The 8,995-nt window shown below is 40.8% G+C and overlaps 1 pseudogene; it reads right to left on the reverse strand.

Moving 5' to 3' along the window:
- Positions 1-8,263: 8,263 nt before the first annotated feature.
- On the reverse strand, positions 8,264-8,507 carry LOC108591393 (mitochondrial import inner membrane translocase subunit Tim8 B pseudogene; annotated as a pseudogene).
- Between the last annotated feature and the right edge of the window lie 488 nt (positions 8,508-8,995).

Raw genomic sequence — 8,995 nt, forward strand, 5'->3', positions numbered from 1 at the left:
ATAAATGTTAGAGTGGATTTCCTTTTCTTTTTCATCCCTCCCTTCCTTTCTTCCCTCTCTCCCTTCATTCCTCTCTCCCTCCCTCTCTCCCCTTCCTTCCTTCCTTCTTTCCCTCCTTTCCTTCTTTCCCCCTTCCTTCCTTCCCTCCTTTCTTCTTTTCCTCCCTCCTTCTTTCCCTCCTTCCTTCTTTTTTTCTTTCCCTCTTTCCTTCCTTCTTCTTTCCCTCCCTCCCTCCTTCCTTCTTTCCCTCCTTCCCTCCTTCCTTCTCTCCTTCCCTCCTTCCTTCCTTTCTTTTTTCCCTCCCTCCCTTCCTTCCTTCCATCTTCCTCCTTTTATCTTTTATCTCTCCTTCTCTTCCTGCTTCTCTCTCTCTTTCTTCTGCCCTGTTTCAGCTCTCTCCTTATCCAGCTTTGATACTTTTGTGTTTTTGATTCACCCCTCTTAATAAGCTCCAATAATGTCAGAGAAAGAAAAGGTCAGTGGTTGTTCTTGTGTGGGTTTTTTTCCTCCATTCCCCCCACCCGCTTTTTCTGGTCATTCCTGCCCCCGCACCCAACACCACCACAAGGAGAAAGAAGAGGGAGGAGAGAGAGAAAAGAAAAAAAAAAGATTAAGACGTAAGCTGGCTAGATAAGCCTGTGACGGGTTTTCTTACCAGCTCTGAATGAGGGTACAAGGATACAAAGGCAGCCCGCTCTATTGGAGCCAGCGCGAGGTTGGTGGGAGCTCTGGCTTGATTGTATGCCACTCAGAGAAAGGGTGTTTCATTAATTACACATTAACTATGTGCACTGAGTAGAAGGTAGCAGATAGAAAATGCAGATGTTTCTGCAGCCCAGTAGAATGAGAACTGCTCTTGATCCTGTCAAAAGAACATTTTGAATCAAAGGGGCTTCATGGGATCCAAAGAGTTTTGTGGTCCAGTGTTATGGTGTGGCCTTTTAATCATTAAACCCTTTTATAGTGGTGAAATGAACATCCATTGTCATGGCCACACCAATGAGGCCATCCAACCTGGCAAAAAGGGAGGGCTTTGCTACATGGGGGGAGCGCAATGAAAGAAGGGGACAGACTCGAAGCTCTGTGGAATTCAGAAGGTAACAACAAAAGTGCATCTCAAAGAAAAGCCGGCTCAGGTTAGTTGGCTCAAATTGCTTTTGGCAGCAGCACTCTCTTACCAGCCAAACACGCCCTGGCAGAATGAACATTAGTGCTTTACAGACCACTGGCTTCTCTCTTTTGTTTTCAGCCAGTGTTTTACTGGCTCCGTTTAATTTTTACTGTTCTTTAAGTGCGGGTTACTTAGGAAAGCTGATTGGAAATGGTATTATATTCTTAATCACTTTTCTACAGCTGTGGGAGAACCATTAGCATTGCATCCCCTGCCCCCATCTCCTGCAGTTGGCCCAGCTATGCATTCTGTGCCAGGAAGCAGGAGTCACGGAGGAAATTACCTCTAACTCCCATCCGGGAAAGGAGCCTGCGTTTTGGCTGACTTCAAGATCATAGGCTTTTAGTCATATTGTTTTCCCTAACATTTCCTGTGACTTCTCAGTTCCACCATTCTTTTCTCCCGCAGTTTTCTGTTAAAAAAGAGGAACACTCAATCTTTTAATACAGCTTTTTTCATTTTCTTTTTATTGTCGTAAAATATACATCGGCATGAAACTTTTCACCCTGTTCTTATTTTTATTTTTAATTTTCTTTTAAAGACAGGGTCTCACTCTGTCATCCAAACTGGAGTGCAGTGGTGCGATCACACCTTACTGCAGTCTCTGACTCCTGGGCTCAAGTGCACACCACCATGCCCACCTAATTTTTTTAAGTTTTGCAGAGACAAGGTCTCATCATGTTTCCTGGACTGGTTGAACTCCTGGGCTAAGGTGATATTCCTGTCTCAAAAGAGTATCCCAGGACACGCCTGGGGTTACAGGTGTGAGCCACCCTGCCCAGTTACATTTTAGCCATTTTTAAGTGGCATGTCTACATGGCATGAAACGTACCACGTTACCCATTTTTCAGTGTGCAGTTCAGTGGCACATCATGTAGTTGTAGAACTGTCACCACCACTGTTTAGCTCCAGAACTTTTTCATCTTCCTCAACTGAAATTCTATCTCCATTAAACAATTTCTCATTCCCCTCGCCCCCCAGCTCCTGGCAACCACCATTCCACATTCTGTATCTACTGAAGGGCAGAAAAGTGTGGTACCTTTCCCCACCCATCATAAGAGTCACAGTCAACACTCCTAAAACAAAAGATAGGTTAACAAGGGAAAAGCACAACAGATTTATTTAATCAAAGTTTTATGTGACATGGGAAACGTCAGAAATGAAGACCCAAAGATCCAGGAAACACTGTCTATCTTTATGCTTAGTATCAGTGAAGAATGGACAGTCATGTAGAGATGTCATTGGACCAAAGGGAATGATCTAGTGGCAATCGGCTGAAGGGGAAACCCGGCAAGGCCTAACTATTCAGATTCTTCTTGGTCTCTCTGTGTAGCCTTCCTTCCTCCCGGGCTTAGGTAGGACCTCTGTGGAATGAAGGTCTTTAAAAGAGAAGGGAGAGAGTGACCTTTCTAGGTCACCTCTGGGAAAGAGGAATTCTGGTTTCTATGACTTGCTTTCTGGGACTAAGAGGGGTGAGAGACAGGAGGACAGGGGAGGGTTAGAGAGACCTTCTAAAAAAGACTGAAAAGAGGACTTTCAGTCTTTTTTAGTTCAAAGTACTCAGCATGCCAAGATGCCATACTTTGGAGTATTATGCGCTGAGCCCCAACATTATGAATTTGACTATTCTAGATACCTTAAATAAGTAGAAGTATATAATAGTTATCCTTTGGTGACTGCCTTATTTCGCTTAGCACAAGGTCCTCCAGGTATATTCATGTGGTAGCATATGTCAGAATTTCCTTCTCTTTCAAGGCTGAAAAGTATTTCTTTATATGTGATGTGGCTTGGCTCTGTGTCTCCACCCAAATCTCATGTTGAATTGTAATTCTTAATGTGGAAGGGACCCGGTGGGAGGGACCTGGTGGGAGGTGACTGGATCATGTGGACTGAGTTCACCCTTGCTGATCTCTTCAGTGAGTTCTGGTTATTTAAAAGAGTGTAACACCTCGTTCTTCACTCTCTCTCTCCTGCTGACCATTTGAAAATATGCCTGCTTCCTTCACATTCCACCTTGATTGTAAATTTCCTGGGGTCTCCTCAGTGATGCTTCCTGTATAGTCTGTAGAACTGTGAGCCAATTAAACCTTATTTCTTTATAAATTACCTGGCTGCAGGTAGTTCTTCATAGCAGCATGATAATGGACTAATACAGTATTTATGCACCACATTTTGTTTATCCATTCATCTACTGATGGACAATAGGGTTGCCTCCATCTTTTGATTGTTGTGAGTGATGCTGCTATAAGCATGGATGCACAAATATATCTTTGAGTTCATGCTTTCAATTCTTTTGGGTACATATCTAGAGGTGAATTGCTAGATCATACAATAAATCTATTTTTAATCTTTTGAGATACCAAAATACTGTTTTTCACGGTGGTCTTACATTCCCACCAACAATGTACAAGGGTTTCAACTTCTCCTTATTCTTGCCAACACTTTTTTGAAGACAACCATCCTAATGAGTATGAGTGGTATCTCATTGTGGTTTTAATATGCATTTCCCATAAAGAAAATACGGCACATATACACCATGGAATACTATGCAGTCATTAAAAAGAATGTCCTTTGCAGACACATGGATGAAACTGGAAACCATCATTCTCAGCAAACTAACACAGATACAGAAAACCAAACACCACATGTTCTCACTCATAAGTGGAAGTTGAACAGTGAAAACACATGGACACAAGGAGGGGAACATCACATACCAGGGCCTGTTGGAGGTGGGGGACAAGGGGAGGGAGAGCATTAGGACAAATACCTAATGCATGTGGGCTTAAAACTTAGATGACAGGTTGATAGGTGCAGCAAACCACTACGGCACAGGTATACTATGTAACAAACCTGCACATTCTGCACGTATGTCCCAGAACTCAAAGTTAAAAAAAGAGAAAAAAGTGTTTCCAGATAACTGATGATGCTGAGCATCTTTTCATGTGTTTTCTGGCCACCTACATATCTTCTTTGAAGAAATGTCTATTCAAAATCCTTTGTCCCTTTTTGAATTGGATTGTTTCTCTTTTGTTAAGTTATAGGATTTCCTTCTATATTCTAATTATTAACCCCTTATCAGATACATGATTTGCACATATCTTCTCCCATTTCAAGGGTTTCCTTTTCATTGTATTGATATTGTCTTTTGATACACAGAAAATTTAAATTTTGATGAAGTCCAATTTATCTAGTTTTCTTTTATTGCTTCTGCTTTTGGTGTCATATCCAAGAAACAATTACCAAATTCAATGTTATAAAGCTTTCCCCCTATATTTTCTTTTAAGAGTTTTATAGTGTTAGCTCTTATATTTAGACCTTTGATCTATTATGAGTTAATTTTTCTATGAGGTATAAAGTCAAACTTCATTTTTTTTTTTGTTTTTGGCAATTAGGCTATCAGTTTTCCCAACACCAACTATGAAGATCATCCTTTTTCTACTGAATGACTTTGGCATCCTTGTCAAAAATTATTCAGCCACATATACAAGGATTTATTTCTGGGATTTCTATCCTATTACATTGGTCTATATGTCTGTCTTTATGCCATTACCATATTGTTTTTCATAACCATAGCTTTGTAGTAAGTTTTGAACTTGAAATCCCTGAATTTGTTCTTTTTTTTTCTGGATAGTTTTCACTTTTTGAGGTCTCTTGAGATTCCATAAAAATTTTAGATAGGATTTTTCTGCTTTTTACAAAAATTATCCTTGGGATTTTGGTAAGAATTGCATTGAATCTGTAGATCATTTTGGGTAGTGGTGACATCTTAACAATATTTCTTTCGATCCATGAACATGGAATGTCTTTCCATTTATTGGTATCTTCATTTTCTTTCAGCAATATTTTGTGGTTGTACAAGTCTCACTTCTTTGTTAAATTTATTCATGAGTGTTTAATTCTTAAAAAAATAAATGGAATTTTCTTAATGTCTCTTTTAGAGTAGTCATCTAATATAGTTTTTAATCAGGAAAAATATACAACTTTTACCAAATTCCCACCTGAACCTCATCCCAAAGAGTGTGTAGAGGCTGAACAGAAACTACTTCCCAACTCTTGCTTTCCCAGCCTAGAAATGCAGATCCTCTTATCTGTATTTCAGAAGCCACTAGTGGAAATACAAAGTCCAATGGAATTTCCTTCCTTCCCTCTCTCTTTCCTTCCTTCTTCCTCCCTCCCTTCTTTCTTTTCTTGAGAATAAAATCTCACTCTGTCTCCCAGGCTGGAGTGCAGTGGCACGATCTTGGCTCACTGCAAACTCTGCCCCCTGAGTTAAGCAATTCTCCTGCCACACCCTCCCAAGTAGCTGGGATTATAGGTGCATGCCACCATGCCCAGCTAATTTTTGTATTTCCATAGAGATGGGATTTCACCATGTTGGCCAGGCTGGTCTTGAACTCCTGACCTCAGGTGATTCGCCTGCCTCGGCTTCCCAAAGTGCTGGGATTACAGGCGTGAGCCACTGCTCCTGGTCTTTCTTTCTTTCTTTTAGACAGAGCCTCATGCTGTCTCCCAGGTGGGAGTGCAGTGGCATAATCTCAACTCGCTTCCACCGCCACCTCCACCTTCCGGGTTTAAGTCAGCTTCCCAAGTAGCTGATACTACAGGCATGTGTACGCCACCATGCTCAGCTAATTTTTGTATCTTTAGTAGAGACAGGGTTTTGCCATGTTGGGCAGGCTGGGCATAAGTGATCCACCCACTTTGGCCTTCCAGAGTGCTGAGATTACAGGTGTGAGCCACACTCAAGGTACTCTTGCCTTGCCCTGGAATTTTTTTCAAGTATGACAAAACTAAGATATCACTGTTATATCAGAAAGCAGCTTTTATTTACAGCATTTAATCGGTAGAAATGCACAATTAATCTTGAAAATGAAACATTCTGAAGTCAGGACGTTTCTAAGTTATGTTTTCAAAGAAAACTAATTTACCTACCCAAATATTTCAATGAATTCTAATATAGCTTGCAAATAAGTATAAAGATAAGTAACTCATCAATTTCATATTTCCATTTGAAAGCTATTAGTAAAATAAATGGTATCTTTTTTCTAGTGTTTTTTAGGGGAAGGGCGTCATTTAATTTATATAGATTTCATATACCACATTAAGGCAACAGTTTCCCCCTCCCAAGAAAACCAGAGCATTTCATGACGTAGAGAATAAGAGGATGTGTGTGATGTATATGTGTTTTGCAGAGAGGCATTTCCCTTATAGATAGTGACAAAACCTAGTCATACCAACTCTTGTTAAATTTAAATATTAGATGAAATAGGGATCAGCCAAGCATTTTTGTTTGTTGGTTTATTGATAATACTTTATATGTTTACACCCTTACATTTTCCCTTTTATGAAATAATATGCTTTCCTTAAAAAATTTTTTACAAGCATTATACTTTAAAAGAGGCTGTAGAAACAGATTTTAGTAATACTACATACTAAATAATTTTATAAAACTCCTAATAGGTATGTGTTATCCTAAAGATACAACCTTGTGAACTTGACACTACAGAAAAACAAAAACGAACAAAAAACAAACTCAGCATACAGAAACAGAGAAAGAGTTTGGATTCTCTGGTCGCCTAAGTATTAAGTTCCATAAGTTATAGAATGATACAACTAATTTAAAAAAAAATTTAATTTGCAAAGAAAATGTATTTAAAGTGAAAAGTTTGGTTCCACATTAGTCCATGGCATATGTGCTTTTCAGTGCCCTCACTTCTGACGTGAGTATTAACTCTTTCTGGCTGCTCTAGTAATGTACCTCAAGGTACTTTATTTCCATCTTTTAGAAAATTATTGTGATATATATTTTGTTACAAAGAACACTTTAGTGCTATTTGATAGAAAAATATAATAATAAATGTAGAAATGAGCATGTCTATGATGTAATCAGCGTTGTCTTTAATGTGCTGCCTTGTGCAGTGTACAACCTGCACAATTGTACCAAGATAGCTCTATTGTTTGTTTGTTGTCTCAGGGCAAAAATCTTGGAGTCATCCATGACATTTTTCATTCTTTCAGGTCCTAAAAGGGACCCATTGTTACATCCTGTGGTTGTTACTTGAAAAATACCCAGGATCCAACTACATCTTAACATCTGTATAGCTACCATTCTGTTCTAAGCCCTCATCATTTGGATTGGGAGTCTGCAAACTACAGCCAGGTCCATAGGACAAGTCTGGCCACACCCATTTGTTTACTTATTGTCTGCGGCTGCTTTCATGCTACAATGGAAGAGTTGAGTAGTTGCCACAGGAACCACATGGTTTGCAAACCAAAAATATTTACTAGCTGGCTCTTTAAAGGAGAACTTTGCTGACCCCTGACCTAGACTATTGCAGTGGCTTCATAAATTTGTCTTCTTGCTTCCACTCCTGCTCCTTTAACAGAGCAGAGCAGCTGGGATCAGGTCACGGTATCTCTCTGTGCAACCCTCAGTGGCTTCTCAGAGTAAAAGGCAAGTCCCTTAACCATCATCCCTCTCACCACTAGTAGAGCTGATTGTCTGATACCTCCCAGCTCATTCTCTCCCACCCTCCTCCCTAACCCTGTCCCCAGGACAGTTCTTGCAAACATGTCTAGCATGTTCCCTCTTCACCCGCTGTTGCCTCTGCCAGGAGTGCTCTTTCTCCCAGATGGCGGCAGGGCCCAGTTTGTTCCAAAGTCACCTTGCAGAGAGGTCTTCCCTGAAAACTCTTCACTAAGCAGCATTTCCCTCCACCTTCTCTATTCATACTCATCTCCTCTGCTTCACTTTCCTGTGTGTGTGTGTGTGTGTGTGTGTGTGTGTGTGTGTGTGATAGAGTTTCACTCTGTCACCCAGGCTGGAGTGCAGTGGCATGATCTCAGCTCAATGCAACCTTTGCCTCCTGGGTTCAAGCATAGCTGAGATTACAGGCATGCACCACCAGGCTCGGATGATTTTATTTCTTTCTTTATTTTTTTTTTTTTGCATTTCATTTTTTACTTTTCAGTACCAACAGACTTGATAACAGCCTGATGCTCATCTGACAGTGGGGTGACTACCTTCCCCTATTGGCCCTTCAGTTTGCTTAATAACAAGTCCTATGCTTTTTTCATTCTCCCAGGGGAGAATCATTGCCCTCCTTTCTGCACAATCTGGGCAAACTGACTGGTGATGGCAAGAGTGATGTCAGTGAGGCGGTCTACACAGCTGGAGAGACAATTTTTCATACGAGAATCTAGGCGATTCCCTGGCTTCTCCACCCATTTATTCCAACATAGCTCCATGAAGTGATGTACCTGTGCGGTGAACTGTGCCTTCAGCAGCCACCAAGCGCTGCAATTCTGCTTCATCGGCGTCACCGAGCTCCGCCATTGTCTGCCTCAGGCTCGGCGCCTTCCCAAGTTTTATATTTTTAGTAGAGATGTGGTTTCACCGTGTTGGCCAGGCTGGTCTCCAACTCCTGACCACAGGTGATCCGCCCACCTTGGCCTCTCAAAGTGCTGGGATTACAGGCGTGGGCCACCGTGCCCAGCTGATCTTTTACAATATAGATTTCCTTACTTATCTGCTTATAATTATTTCTCTAACTAGAAGGTGAACATGAGGGCTGATCTTTTTGACTGCCTGCTTAACTGCTATATCCTTAGCATCAAATACTTATAATAATAGCAAGCTTTCATTTATATAGTGCTCAGTGTTTTCCAGCTTACCAGCCACTTTTAGGTAGCACTTGAGATTACACACATAAAAGGAAGAGGCAACGTGATTACAAAGGCAGAGATTGGAATGACACAGCTACAAGTCAAGGAATGCTGTAGTCACTCTGTCCCCTTCAAAAATAGGATAGATTATAGCAAATG

This window comes from Callithrix jacchus, chromosome 4, assembly GCF_049354715.1.
Source record: "Callithrix jacchus isolate 240 chromosome 4, calJac240_pri, whole genome shotgun sequence".
Classification (NCBI taxonomy): Eukaryota; Metazoa; Chordata; class Mammalia; order Primates; family Cebidae; genus Callithrix; species Callithrix jacchus.